The sequence below is a fragment of the Ovis canadensis genome, chromosome 7 (genome assembly GCF_042477335.2).
Source record: "Ovis canadensis isolate MfBH-ARS-UI-01 breed Bighorn chromosome 7, ARS-UI_OviCan_v2, whole genome shotgun sequence".
Classification (NCBI taxonomy): domain Eukaryota; kingdom Metazoa; phylum Chordata; class Mammalia; order Artiodactyla; family Bovidae; genus Ovis; species Ovis canadensis.
Genome location: NC_091251.1, coordinates 44,299,101 through 44,314,914, shown reverse-complemented (window position 1 = coordinate 44,314,914; position 15,814 = coordinate 44,299,101). Strand labels below are relative to the sequence as shown.

The 15,814-nt window shown below is 37.2% G+C and overlaps 1 protein-coding gene and 1 non-coding gene across 2 annotated transcripts in view; one reads left to right on the top strand and one right to left on the bottom strand.

Moving 5' to 3' along the window:
- The window catches only part of SPRED1 (sprouty related EVH1 domain containing 1), a 124,435-nt gene that overhangs the window by 95,834 nt on the left and 12,787 nt on the right, over positions 1-15,814 (bottom strand). The gene's annotated exons all lie outside the window — the stretch shown is intronic.
- Positions 6,280-6,410, top strand: LOC138444468 (small nucleolar RNA SNORA70). Its single transcript, XR_011258493.1, has one exon. It is a non-coding gene; the product is annotated as a small nucleolar RNA SNORA70 (small nucleolar RNA).

Sequence of the window (15,814 nt, the reverse complement as noted above, 5' to 3'; positions counted from 1 at the left end):
TATAGTAATATGATTAAAGAGGAGTGAGGGAGGAAAAGAGAAATGAAGTACATATTTTAAAATTATCCTTATTTAAAATTGTGTGATCACTTTTAACACAAATTTTTCATTAGAAAAATAAGGACATTCTGTTTCCAATCCAGCCCATAGGAAGCTTGGAAGCCACCAATCTATGCTAACAAGTAAAAAGCTTAACAAGCTGAAAAATCAACACTTCTTGGGATCAGTAATAAAAGTGAGGTCACAGGGCAAACTACTGCCCCCAACCTTGAAGAGGCAGAGATTGTAGAGAATGACAGTTAATCGGATCAGAAGCCTGAGGGCAGAGAGCTCTTTGGGAAACAGTGCTGCTGCAGGGGACGAGGGTGTTGATGAGCTGCTGGAGACGGAGAGTGAACAATTCTGAGTTTAAAAATTCAGTCTTCAAAATGCACCCCACACTTCTGTTAGTTTTCCCTCCTGGCACTCTAACAAGTCCTCACAGAGAATATCAGGGAAAATTCCCTCATTTTTCCAGAAGAGGGAATTTTGAAATACACTGGAGCACACTGTTCTTAACAAAGCTTGACTTCAGGAGAAATTACTTAACCAGAGTTTAACCTCCTAAATGGGTTTTCCTGGTGGCTCAGAAGTAAAGAATCCACCTGCCAATGCAGGAGACATAGGTTCAATTCCTGGGTCAGGAGTATCCCCTGGAGAAGGAAATGGCAACCCATTCCAGTATTCTTGCCTGGGAAATCCCAGGGACAGAGGAGCCTGGTGGGCTACAGTCCATGGGGTCACAAGAGAGTCAGACACAACTGGTTGACTAAAACAACAATAACCACCTCAAGTTGTATCAGAACCTAACTGACCTAAAGGAAGGTAAACAAATATCCAACAACAGCCCGATTCAGCCATCCTGTCCTCCTTAAGAGGCGTGAGGGAGAAACAGCATTTAAGAAGTTCACAATCCAGAGACACAGGATCACAAAAAGCTAAGTTCTAGAGACCAAATGTTCAGCAATGTGATTATAATTAACAATACTGAATTATATACTTGAAGTTTGCTAACTGTACATTTTAAATGTTCTTAACAGAAAAAAGAAAAAAAGTACCTATATGCTGTGATAGATATGTTAATTACACTGACTGCTGTGATTATTTTATAATGTATACAGATGTCAAAACACTAAGATGTAAATCTTAAGTATAAAGAATTCTTGTCAGTTATAATTCAATAAAGCTGGAGCAAAAAAAGACTGAAACTTAATAACAGAACTAGGGGGCTTCCCCTGTGGCTCAGCTGGTAAAGAACCTGCCTGCCAATGCAGGAGACGCAGAAGACACGGGTTCGATCCCTGGGTGGGGAAGGTCCCCTGGAGAAGGAAATGGCAACCTGCTCCAGCATTCTTGCCTGGAAAATCCTATGGACAGAGCCTGGCAGGCTACAGTCCATGTGGTCACACAGAGTCAGACACAACTGAGAGCATGGGTGCACACGCACACACACACACACACACACACACACAATAACAGAGCTTAAAACACTTCCCTACCCATCCCCTACACACACACACACCTTACCACATTACTAAAAGCCTATTTATAGCTTTTGAGCCAATACACCATGTCTGGCTATCAAGAAAAAATTACAAGGCATATCATAATAAAAGGTAACAATTTAAAGAAACAAAGGAACAGAACCAGACTCAGACATGGTAGAGATGTTGGAATTACCAAACTAAAAATTGAAAACAACTGTGATTACTATGCTACAACACCAAGAATAAACCCTAAATGTTAACTATGGACTCTGGATGATAATGATGATTGATGTGTAGGTTCATAAATTGTAATAATGTTCCATTCTAGTGGGAGATGTTGACAACATGACAGTTAGGTACCTGTCTGGGCAGGGAGTGTGTGGCAAATCTGTACCTCCCCCTCAGTTTTGCAATGTGAACCTCAAACTTCTCTAAAAAATAAGGTCTATTAAAAAAAAAAACAAGAAAGCACAGTGTAGCAGTTGAATATAAAAAATACATAAAAATTAACTGGCTTTCTTCTTTACCAGTGAGTTAAGATTATAAAAAAGAACCCACAACAATAAAACATAAAATTACTAAAATGAAATGTACAGGATCAATATAAAGAAATCTTTTAAATGTTCATGAAGAGCATAAATGACCTGAACAGATAAAAGCACATTTTATGTTTTCTAAAAGCAAAATTCAATATTACAAAGATGACAATTCTGTCTAAATTCTGTTTATCTACTGGAAATTCAGTTTAAAATATCAATGGACTTTTTTGAGGAAGAAGAAGGTAACTTAAAAATAAAAGTGTTTTTAGTATATTTAGAAGCCAAGAACATTTGAGTGATCTTTAAAAAACCTAAGGGACTTCCCTAGCAGTCCAGTGGTTAAGACTCCACACTTCTAAGGCAAGGGGTGCAGGTCTGATCCCTGGTTGGAGAACTAAGATCTCATACACAACGTGCAGTGTGGTCAAAAAAATAAAAACAAAAACATAAGTCCGGTCATATGACTCTTGCTGAAAACTCTGCAAGAGTTATATATTTCACTCATATTTCACTTATATTTGGTAAGAGGCCAAATCCTGAAGACCCAGTTTTAGAGAAATAATAAGATAAAATGTGCATAATATAACTTAAAAAAATTCACAACATGCTGGATGTCATCATGGCTATTCTTTAGTAGCAGAGTCAGAGGTTACCTTTATTCTCTTCTTTTATAATCACAAAAACAATCAAAGTACCAAAATGAAGCAAAGCAATCCAAGGTCTAACAACATTTAACAGCAAAATCTATGTGGCTTTTACTATATACCCAATCTATTTGGAGTAAAATTATTATTTTTAATTCCAACAATAACCCTGCAAAATGGTGTTAATCCTATATAATAATAAGGAAACTAAAGTGTCAAGAGGTTAAGTAAGCATAAATGACTTACTTATAAGTGACTGAACAAGAATTTAAAATTTATGTTGTTGTAGTTCTCTGCAATTTAAAAAGCTGTGAAAGTAAAGAAAAAAGTCGCTCTTTATCCCCAGCTTCATTTATGTAAAAGTAAGAACAGTATTTGGAATATTCTTTATCAATTATAGTTTTCATTTTTCTATAATTTTATCAATCTAAATGTAGGTGTATAGCAGTTACTTTAAACATGATTTTAAAAAATGATTACATGATCTTGACTCCCCCTTCTGCAAAGAAACGTTTCAAATCTGTAATTGTAATTTCACAAAGTAAACATGTCCTCCTTGACAACACAACACATTTATACAAAGCCTAATACCACTTTGTGCCCTGCCCCCCAAAATGTTCAGTTTTAACAACTAAAACAGCGTGCTATTAAGGCTCTTATAAACTACAAGTCATGGTCCTCAAGTGAAATTAAAAACAGGTAATGTTGAAATGAAAACAGACATCACCAAACGAATTTTAATCATCATCAGACAAATTATAATGTACAAGCTTTTACTTTAAAAGCTGTAATAAGTAAAAGATTACAGTTAAGGTGTAAAGAATACATTTCTCATTGATTTTAGGAAACGGGCATCAGTTCAGTTCAGTTCAGTTGCTCAGTTGTGTCTGATTCTTTGTGACCCCATGGACTGCAGCACACCAGACTTCCCTGTCTATCTATCACCAACTCCCGGAGCTTGCTCAAACTCATGTCCATCAAATCGGTGATGTCATCCAACCGTCTCATCCTCTGTCGTCCTCTTCATCTCCTGCCTCTAATCTTTCCCAACATTAGGGTCTTTTCCAATAAGTCAGTTCTTCACATCAGGCAGCCAAAGTATTGGAGTTTCAGCTTCAGCATCAGTCTTTCCAATGAATATTCAGGGCTGATTTCCTTTAGGACTGACTGGCTTGATCTGCTTGCAGTCCAAGGGACTCTCAAGAGTCTTCTTCAGGACAGTAATTTGAAAGCATCAGTTCTTAGGTGCTTGCCCTTCTTTATCACTCAACTCTCACATCCAACAGAACATAAATACTAGAAAAACCATAGCTTTGACTGTATGGACCTTTGTTGGCAAAGTGAAGTCTCTGCTTTTTAATACACTAAGTTAGCGATTAATTCTGGATAAGAATATAGATGATCATTATCTTCTTTGCATCTGTTTTTCACTTTTCTAAAAATTAATAAAGAACTCACCCTAAAGCTAAAAATAAACTATTTCATGCCAACATTCTGCTGCCCAGCAAGAGGAACTAAACCACGCTTTCAGAGATGCTCTTTTATTTATCTGCTGTTCCTATTAAACCCCTCTAAAGAGGCAAATCATGTATTATCTTCCAACTTAATTGGCTATATTTTAGGAATTACTGTTTGATACCAGTAGGTATCAAGGACTCCAAAAATAAAGAAGAGAATGATATCCCACATAAATTATTTCCCTTAACAGAGACTAGGGGAAAAATCTGTAGTGGAAAGAACAGTGAATTAACAGCCATAAAGTCAAAGTTTCCAATGAGAGTGATACAATGCAACTTTAACAGTTTGGGCAAGTTACTTTATCATTATGGCCTTAGTACCCTTTTTCAAAAAAATCAGAGATAAAGGTGCTATTTAATCAAATCCCTTTCTCATTCCCAATTTCTTTGATTCTATGAATTATCCAATAGTCACAAAATTATCCCAAGTAGTCCATCATAATACCTGTCAATTATTGGTGTTTTTCTACTGTTGAATTTTTGATGTTTCTTTGCAATGTATCAGTTACTTCTACTGTTACCCCTACTATTATTAACAGGTAGCTACCACTTCAGCACCTGCTATTTGCACAGTTCAATGCTTTCCATGAGTTAATATTTAATCCTCAAGATAACCCTCCAAAGCAGATAGAATTATCACCCTCATTTTACACACGATTTAAAAAAACTCCAAGATCACGAAACTGATAAGTGACAGAACTGGGCCTCCAACCATGGCAGAATGAGCTCAAAACCCCATATGTAGGTAAACAGAATAAACTTTTTCATCACACCCTCAACAAGAGAACTAAGGGACACTCTGAAAGTGTGAAGACAAATATAACACAAACAGTGCTTCACACAATAGGCATTAAACTTGGATTTAAAACCACTTTATGATATTTATTACATTTTCTGATCTTAGGCAAGTCACTTCTCTTTGCTTACGTGGAATATGGGGAAAATAGTATCAACTCAAGAAGTTAATGCAAAAATTAGAAGCAACAATAAAGTGTTTATTTAAGTGTGCTCAGCCAACAGATATTGTTTAAATGGTCGCATAATATTACTAAAATTATTAAGTGGCAGTACATTAAAAAGAGGCATGTATAAATATATATTAACCTAAATACTATATATTTATTTAGCATGATTTATATATAATATATAAATCTCTAAGCCATTTAGATTCTTGGACAATGAATCAGTTCACAACAGCCCCAACCCCTAATCTACCTCAACCCCTCAGCTATTTATTGAAGGGAAAAAAATACCACTGTAAAATAAACAAACAAAATTCTCAGCATGATGTCCTCCCAAAACATATAAGCACATACTCAAATACTACCAATGTCCACCATAATGCCTTAACCACAGTAAGCATATAATAAAATATTTTTTCAAACTGTAAAGACTATTTTCTGTTTTGAAATATTATACTATTTAATAATTTCCTTGAATTTTAAGAACTAGAGTGTGCCTATCTGTGCCAGAAAAGACAAATAGTAGAATTAATGGAAATGAGAAGTGTAAGGAAGGAACTGCAGAGATACAGGGGAACAAGTGGAAAGAATCTGGACTCTGGACTGAAAAGGCCTGAGCTTATGTCCCAACTCAATCCCTTTTATCTGACTTTTAACCTTCAGCTTAGCTCTCTTCATCTGTAAAATGGGGTCTGCTCCACCAGCCTCACCCCAATGCCAATAAGCACATCTGTCGCGTCCAACTCTTTGCAACTCCACGGACTGTAGTCCACCAGGCTCCTTGTTCCATGGAATTTTCCAAGCAAGAATACTGGAGTAGGTTGCTATTTCGTACTCCAGGGGATCTTTCCTGGCCCAGGGATCAAACCTGCATCTCTTGCATCTGCTGCACTGGCAGGTGGATTCTTTACCACCGCACCATGTGGCAAGCCCATAAGCACACCTACTACTCAGGGAACAGTTTCTCAGTATAAGTCTCCAATAAAAGAAATTAAGAGTTCCTTGGATAAATGCAATGACTCTAAAGCTGTGGCAGGGAAAATATCAAATGAACGTAGAACACATTGTGAAGACAAAACGGAAGTGCTCATTTGCAGTCAGTTAAGCTGACTGTGCTCTTTTCCCCGAGGGGGCCTGGTGTACCATGGCTGCAAACAGCCTCTTCGCAGGGTATGCATCATGGTGCCTATATGGGTTGCTCTAAGGGACCCTGGAGACAGCCCTTTCCAGTGGACACTCATGACTGCCATAGTGTCCCCAACCTAGGCCCCAGACAGGTATGCACAATGCCTTTGGAAAGCCTCGGGGGACACTCGCAAGGATCCACACTGGTTAAGTCATAATGTCCATCTGTGCCAACCTACAGAACAAGAAGCAACTGACGGAAGCCCTGACTGAGAACCTGGCAGACATCACGTTAACCAAATGATCGAAGTTCCTATCATAGGAACTTTGTATCCTATGTATCACCATCATAGACCCCCTGAAGCACGAACACACCTTCACTCTATAGTACTGCCGCCCATAACGTTTAACTTCAATTTAATCAAGACTGAGCATCAGATAAATGCAAACCGAAGAACGCTCTACAAAATACTTGATCAGTATTCTTCAAAATAGTTTCAAAATTATGAAAGAAAGACTGAAGAACTATTCCAGATTACAGGAAACCAAGAGACGTGAATACTTGCTACAACACGCAATGCTGGATTGGATCCTGAACTAGAAAAAAGGACACCAGTAGGACAACTGATAAAACTTGAAATAAGGTCTGTAGATAATATTATTACCAATATTAATTTCCTGTTTGGCTATTTAAGATACCAACATTTTAGAAAGCCAGTCGAAGAATAGGTGAATATTCTTGGTACATTTTTTCTTATCGTTTTGTTAGGTCTAAAATTATTTCAAAGTAAGACTGTATACACACATGAAATTTCTGAGGAAACACAGCAACATGAGAACTACTTTTTGCTTGCTTTACCAGTATCTGCCACAAACTTCTGAAAGCTCTTTAGCATACAATAGAGAAAAATTCTCAAGATTATGTAGGCTGATGAGAGACAATGACAAAACAGCATGTGTATGTAAACCCTTCAATGCTTCTACCTTGACCTCTCTGCCCATAAAAATCTATAGTTTTTAATGTAATAATTAAGAATAAACAGAGAAAACTTACAGTAGGTTCATTAAGTTCATGGCAAATCACTTGAGGAGTTTGGAACCTCAACAATGTACTTCATCTAAAATGCCTCCTTTGTCTTCCTATCAAATTTAGGCTGCTTGCACCATTTATCTATCTTTGATAACACAGCTAATGTTCTTACACTAAAACCTGACCCAGGTGGACTAAAATATTACAAATGACTCATTTCAAAGCTCTTGCTAGTCAAAGAAATGATTTTTTAAAAAAGAAAAGATTAAAGTCTTTTTAAGTAAACATTAATATATATAATTTTATTTATATATACTAGATTTATATATATCAGATATATATATCCAGTTCAGTTCAGTTGCTCAGTCATGTCCGACTCTTTGCGACCCCATGAATCACAGCACGCCAGGCCTCCCTGTCCATCACCAACTCCCGGAGTTCACTCAGATTCACGTCCATCGAGTCAGTGACGCCATCCAGCCATCTCATCCTCTGTCGTCCCTTTCTCCTCCTGCCCCCCATCCCTCCCAGCATCAGAGTCTTTTCCAATGAGTCAACTCTTCACATGAGGTGGCCAAAGTACTGGAGCTGCAGCTTTAGCATCATTCCCTCCAAAGAACACCCAGGACTGATCTCCTTCAGGATGGACTGGTTGGATCTCCTTGCAGTCCAAGGGACTCTCAAGAGTCTTCTCCAACACCACAGTTCAAAAGCATCAATTCTTTGGTGCTCAGCTTTCTTCACAGTCCAGCTCTCACATCCATACATGACTAATGGAAAAACCATAGCCTTGACTAGATGGACCTTAGTTGGTAAAGTAACGTCTCTGCTTTTGAATATGCTATCTAGGTTGGTCATAACTTTCCTTTCAAGGAGTAAGCGTCTTTTAATTTCATGGGTGCAGTCACCATCTGCAGTGATTTTGGAGCCCAATTTATATATATGAAAGATTTCACATCTTTTAAGTAAACATCAATAAATGTAACTATTTATAATACATAGTCTAAAGTCATAAAAAGGCTAAGTTCACAATAATCATCTACTCTCAGCTCTAAGTTGTTAAGACACTAAATCTTTTACCTTCGTTATAAAGATTTATTTTTATTTTTTTGGCTACTCCAGGTCTTAGTTGCCCCATGTAGGATTTCTACCTTCACTGTGGCTGGCATGCGAGATCTTTTTAAATTGCAGCATGCTATATCTTTAGTTCCAGCCTGTTAACTTAGTTGCAGCATCTGGGATCTAGTTCCCTCACCAGGAATTGAACTCAGGGCTCTTGTGTTGGAGGCTTGGAGTCTCGGCCACTGGACCACCAGGGATGTCCTTTAATCTTTTACCTTGCTTATACAGTAAAGAATCTGCCTGCAATGCCAGAGACCTGAGTTTGATCCCTGGGTTAAGAAGATCCCCTGGAGAAGGGTATGGCTTCCCACTCCAGTATTCTTGCCTGGAGAAATTCACAGCTTCTCTGCTGGCTCAGATGGTAAAGCATTGGCCTGCAATGCAGGAGACCTGGGTTCAATCCCTGGGTGGGGAACATCTCCTGGAGAAGGGACTGGCAACCCACTCCAGTATTCTTGCCTGGAGAATCCCATGGACAGAGGAGACTGGCAGGCTACAGTCCGCTGGGTCACAAAGAGTCAGACACAACTGAGCGACTAACACGTCCACATTCAGACACAATCCTCCTCCTGCTGCTGCTGCTGCTGCTGCTGCTGCTGCTAAGTCGCTTCAGTTGTGTCCAACTCTGTGCGACCCCATAGACGGGAGCCCATCAGGCTCCCCTGTCCCTGGGATTCTCCAGGCAAGAACATTGGAGTGGGTTGCCATTTCCTTCTCCAATGCATGAAAGTGAAAAGGGAAAGGGAAGTCACTCAGTTGTGTCCGACTCTTAGCGACCCCATGGACTGCAACCCACCAGGCTCCTCTGTCCATGAAATTTTCCAGGCAAGAGAACTGGAGTGGGGTGCCATTGTCTTCTCTGAGACACAATCCTATCCTACCATAAAAACTTCAAAGTGGATTGAAAGGCAAGACTGTAGCTACTTTAATCACCAGATTACTGAACTACACACAAAGTTTTATACAAAACACGTAAACATATCTTTCCAAAATGAAGTAATTTTTACTTTCAATGTTTTTCCTCACTCTTCTGGAACTATCTTTTCCAATAGCAAGGAATCAAGTCCTTCATTACCAAAGAACCAATCATGTATTTCCAGTGTCAGACTGAGAACTCTGTGAAGGCAAAGACTCAGATTTTACTCATCTGTATCCCCAAAGCTTATTGGCTTAACACCAGAAAACTAAAAAAATTTTAGTTCCAATCCTTTCTCTGGCATATAATAAATGCTCAATTAATGTTTGTTTTATCTATTTCACTCAGAACCAAGATTAATGACTGTGCCAAAGCTAAGAGCAATGTAAAAACCAGAAAAAGGTCTAAATTTGACTAGTAAGAAATGCTCCAACATCCTGATCTCTATCTGTGTGGCTGTTTCTATCAGCCTACCACTTCAACACACATGTATGACTGATCCTTATAGGGCTCACTGCACTGAAACATTTAACTACTACTAAATGTACAGCACACACATGATGGATTTGAATTAACAGACTTTTCTTTATTGAAACAGTTCTAAGTACTATTTTTACAGCACCTAAACACTTCAAGATCTGAGGTTGAGATAATAATATACTACTCTGGCAAGATATATGGATAATTAAGTATATATAACTATATATATATATATATCTGGAACTTTGTCATTCAATAGTAACCAAATAAACTGTCATCTATCACTAGAATCAGAATTTTAAAATATTTTCTCTTAACTCAGTATCTAAAGGGTAAAACAAAACATTTACCGAGCAACTGGCAGCAGGTTACAAAGACAACTGGCTTAAAAAAACAAAACAAACAAACAATAAAACCCCTCAAGAACAATACCTACAAACACTAAAGGAAAATATTTCATTCAGCTCAACAGATGTATACACAAAAGCCTATGCTGCAATCAGTATACATTCACGTCCATGCCAGAATTTTGTTAGCTACTTAATAGCTTACTGATGTACAGATAGTCGTTCAGTCGTGTCTGACTCTTTGCAACTCTTTGACTATAGGCCCCCAGGCTCCTCTGTCCATGGAATTCTCCAGGCAAGAATACTGGAGTAGGTAGCCATGCCCTTCTCCAGAAGATCTTCCCAACCCAGGTCTCCTACACTGCAGGCAGATTCTTTGTTGTCTGAGCCACCAGGGAAGCTGACAATATTCTATTAAAAATAAAGAATTAACTTTAAATCAAATTTGACAATGAATAAAGCATACTAAACTGTTTCACATCTTAATATTTAAGAAAGAGAAAATGTGAAAATTTTCTATATAGGAGATTATGTCAAGTTACAAAATACTAGAGCCCAAAATGCTAGGTATCATCTGAACCATCTTACTCCTTCTACAAATGAGAAAACTTCAGTTTTTTAAGAAATTGCTTTTTAAAGGAAAACTACACAATGGACAATGCTAACACAAAATAATATAAGGAAACAATAACCAAAACTCACTATCAAAAGCAAATAAAGGCCAAGAAACCGATGGGGACAGAGGAAAAGGAAAGGAGAAGGTGAATCCATAAATGGGCATTTGGAAAGGTAAGATATCACAACAGCTCAGAGGCTGGCCTCTGAAGCCCGACCTAACGAAGTCTGAATCCTATCATGTACTAATAGGTTAGTCCTCTCATGCCTCAGTTTCCTCATCTATAAAACAGATGTAACAGTACCCAATAGGATGGATGTGGGAATTTAAAAATTTATTAATTCATGTAAGCATTTAGAACAGTGTCTGTCACACAGTAAGCAAAAAAAAAATGTTAGCAAATACCATCTGTTATAAAAACGCAGTTTTTATACCCCTTTTCTTACATTGCCAGTAGAAGTACAAATTGGAACTACATGGGGACAGTTTTGTATTACCTTGTAAACTTGAAAATTTACAACATAACTTAAATCCAACTATTTTAACCTTAAATACATTAAAGAGAACTTTTACCATTAGAACTTTTGCATTAGAATATTGCAAAAATGTTCACAGTGGTAACACTCATGATAGCAAATACCTAAAAATAACTCAAATATTCTCAGACAACAGACTGTCTATATTATGGTAATGTAACACAATGGAGTATTACACGGCAGGGCAAATGAATAAAAAACAATAACAAAAAGAACACAGACATCTTGATACATTACTGAGCATAAAAATATCAGTTCAGGAGTTAATATATACTAAGTATATTTCTTTTGTTGTTGTTGTTTAGTCATATGGATTGTAGCTTCAGCCTCCTCTGTCCATGGGATTTTCCAGGCAAGAATATTGGAGTGCACCGCCATTTCCTTCCAGGAGATCTTCTCAATCCAGGGACTGAACCTGCGTCTCCTGCATTGGCAGGCAGATTCTTTACCACTGAGCCACCAGGGAAGCCCATATTCCCTTTATAGATTTCAAAACTAATGAGACACTGTTAGGCATACATATATATGATAAAGGTTTTTTTTAACAGGAAGTAAAGGAAATCAACCCTGAATGTTCACTGGAAGGACTGCTGCTGAAGCTCAAGCTCAATACTTTGGCCAATACTTGATGTGAACAGCCGACTCACTGGACAAGACCCTGATGGTGGGAAGGATTGAAGGCAAAAGGAGAAGCAGGTGGCAGAAGATGAGATAGATAGCATCGCCAACTCGATGGACATGAATGTGAGCAAACTCCTAGATATAGTGGATACAGAGAAGCCTGGCATGCTGTAGTCTGTGGGGTGGCAAAGTCAACCTCATGGACAACTTAGTCCCTGAACAACAGCCACAAAATGATAAATACACAACACATGGCAAAGTAACCTTTAGGAAGAGGTCAAAGGAACATAACAGCAGTATGTTAGGTAGATTTTAGCTATCATCAATGTTCTGATTCTTGGATTATACTAAGTGAATACTTGTCAAGTAAATAAAAAAGTAAAAATAATAGATTACAGAGGTCCATACATAGACCAATGATGACAGTATGAACCAAGATAATCATTAGTCTAATTCTGTGCACCAAAGGTTTTTAAAAAAAAGAATTGAAAGTTAATCATAATCTGCTTTGGAATGAAAGGTCAAATGAGATAATTCATGTTTGACATACAGCAAAATACTTAATACACTTCAGCTATTAATATTATCCAAAATGGAACAATGTATCAGGATAAAATTCATATGATGTATAGAATAAATCGTAGAATAAAATCCTATGATATATTTATAGAACATTTATAGATTAAAATCTCTTCTCACACTAAACTAACCTCTTTCCCATTTCCTAAAGTGGAAATCAAATCTAAAAAAGACAGAAGCAGGCGTGCTGCAGTCCACAGGGGTCACAAAGAGTTGGACACAACTTAGCGGCTGAACAACAACAAATAATCTTTAACTTAGCTATACTTTTTATATGTACCAATACCATTTAGTTCCCCAAACAGGCCCAGACATTTCGATTCTAATTCCTAGGCTTTCCTCTTCTTCCTGAAGTCTTCTAAAACCTTTCCTTTTTCTGCCTTCTCTGCTTACTATTTTTTTTCCCAATCGTCTAAAAAACACTTCTTCTCCCCATTGGTAAATCAAAACTCATACATACACAAATCCATTTTTATAAAATTTTCATGCAAAAAGTAATTTATGGGTAAGAAAAGATAACTGTCTTCATGAGCACAGATGCTCAGACACTAAAAGACTTGCTCTAACTCACATAAGTAAATGGCAAAACTGAGACTAGAATCTGAGTTTCTTTTCTTTTCTAAATAGATTTCCAGATTTCATAATGTGCCAGTTGGCATAATTCTATTCTTTCTGATACAGGTAACTCACTGTCTATATAAATCATATGATCTGTGTGACATTTTTAGAGAAACAAATCTTAAACTTAAAATCCTTTCTATGTATTTTTTGCCTTTATAAAACTTTTAACATGAGTGCAAAAAAGAAAACTTCCTCTATGGGTAATTTCCTGCTACATTCCAAGATTCCTACAATGTCACTGTATTCTTTTTGTACTTCAAAAAGTTTCTATTAATCTTTGCTGGATTTTTACGTTCTTACTTTTTGTTTGAAAATGGCATCTGCTGTAATTACAGTGCACAATCATGACTTGCCCTTGAGCAACACCCTAATGTACCCTAAATGCTACCTCTAACCAGAGTACACTTCCTCCCAGAAATGTGCCACACAAGTTAGAGGCATATAATGCCATAAGATATAAATACACAAAGACTTTACAGGTAAAAGTTGTCCTTTTTTCCTAATATAAATGATTAAAAACATTTCATTTCATATTGAAAACACAACTCAATTACTGACTAAAATGCAATATTCATAGTATCTTTGAAATTGTTTATCAGATTTCAAAATAATTATATACTTTTTACAAGCTGCTTTGGGATACATTCCCAAATTCAGGAATGATAAATTCAGGGCACTTCAGCAAAAGAAATATGAGACACAATGATGTAACGCTTATTATCTATAACCTAGTTTCAGTGACTCAAATCTTAATTCCTCTACAATGCCTCACAACTCCACCCTGAAATACACTGCCCTGAGAATCCTATACCTTTTCATATTATCTATTTTATTGAAATAATAAGCTGAACATAAATGTAAATCTTTAGTACCAATAAGGAGACACATCCTTAAAGGACAATATTCCATAAATGGAACTGTAGTTCAGAACCTGGAACTTTTAACTATAAGTGTCTTAAGCAGCATTATTTTTACACAGAATAGATAAAATATTCTATAATTCTAATCTATAGAATACAGAAATCAGCTTGTGTCATCATAAGTTCAACTTGTTTTACAAAAGGTTTTGTGTGTGTGTATGTATGAATGTATATATGTACCTATTGAGTTGGTGATGGACAGAAAGGCCTGGAGTGCTGCGATTCATGGGTTCGCAAAGAGTTGGACACAACTGAGCGACTGAACTGATGCACACTTTGTTAAAAAATATAAAGTATTTGTTACTGTTACAGTCAAGAGTTTAAAGCTACTGTTTTAGGGCATGGGCCTTGGAGTCTTCACCAGCTATGCAACTTTCTTAAGTCCCAGTTTTCTCACCTTTGTAATTGCAGGTAATAATAGTAATAACATTTCAAATAGCTGTTATCAAGACTAAATCTAACAAATTTAAGACAATGCTGCTAAGTCGTGTCCGACTCTGTTCGACCCCAAAGATGGGAGCCCACCAGGCTCCGCCGTCCCTGGGATCCTCCAGGCAAGAACACTGGAGTGGGTTGCCATTTCCTCCTCCAATGCACGAAAGTGAAAGTGAAGCCGCTCAGTCGTGCCAGACTCTTAGCGACCCCATGGACTGCAGCCTACCAGGCTCCTCCGTCCATGGGATTTTCCAGGCAAGAGTACTGGAGTGGGGTGCCATTGCCTTCTCTGAAGACAATGCTGGTAGTCATTCAAACATTAGCTGTCACTTAATTACATATTGGGAGCAACGTAAAAAACCCACAAGGTACTAAAGAATAAAAATAAAACCTAAGAAATATGAGAATGCATTTATAAATAATCCACAATAGGCAAAAAATACAATTGTTTGGAAGCAACACTTCATAATTAGAATTTTTTTTAAGACCACATATTCTTTGACATTAAGTATTTCACTCCCGTAAATGTATCCTAAGAAATCAATTGAACAGAAAAAAAACAAATGTATGCAGAAAAGATGCTCATTACAATTTTATTGATAAGCCAAGAGCTGGACACCAAAATGTTCACTAACAAGAAAATACCTATGTAAACTTATGGTACAAGTTGATGAACTATTATAGACATTAAAATAATGATTACTAAAAAAAAACATGTAAAAGTATAGGAATTAAGTATATTTGATGAAAATAAATAATATTGATATATACACTATTAAAACAAATAAAAACATATCTGTATGGGACTAGAAACAACTGAAAACTATGCTGAGTTTTGTCCTTTTTTGTCCTCCCCAAAACAAAGTCAGTGTCTTAGTCCATCAGCTTGCAATAACAAAATAAAACAGAATGGAGCAGGTAGCTAATAAACAACAGAAATTCATTTTTCACAACTCTGGAGGCTGAGAAGTTCAAGATCGAGATGCCAGCATGGTTGGGTAAAGGCCTTCTTCCTGGTTCACAGCTGGGGACTTTTCACATGGTGCAAGGGACTCTGTGGAACCTCCATCCTCATGATTTAAGGCCCCACACTATTATACCATTGTCTTTTGGGGTTAGGATCTCAACATACCAGCTTGGTGGGGATATTCAGATATCAGAAGTCAGTTAAAAGGATTCAACTCATTTTCCTCCTACTAAGGACCTAGCTGAGACAGTGTAAGATGCAAAAATGACTAGACATTAGCCAGTAATTATTTTAAGTCAAACTACTTTTGT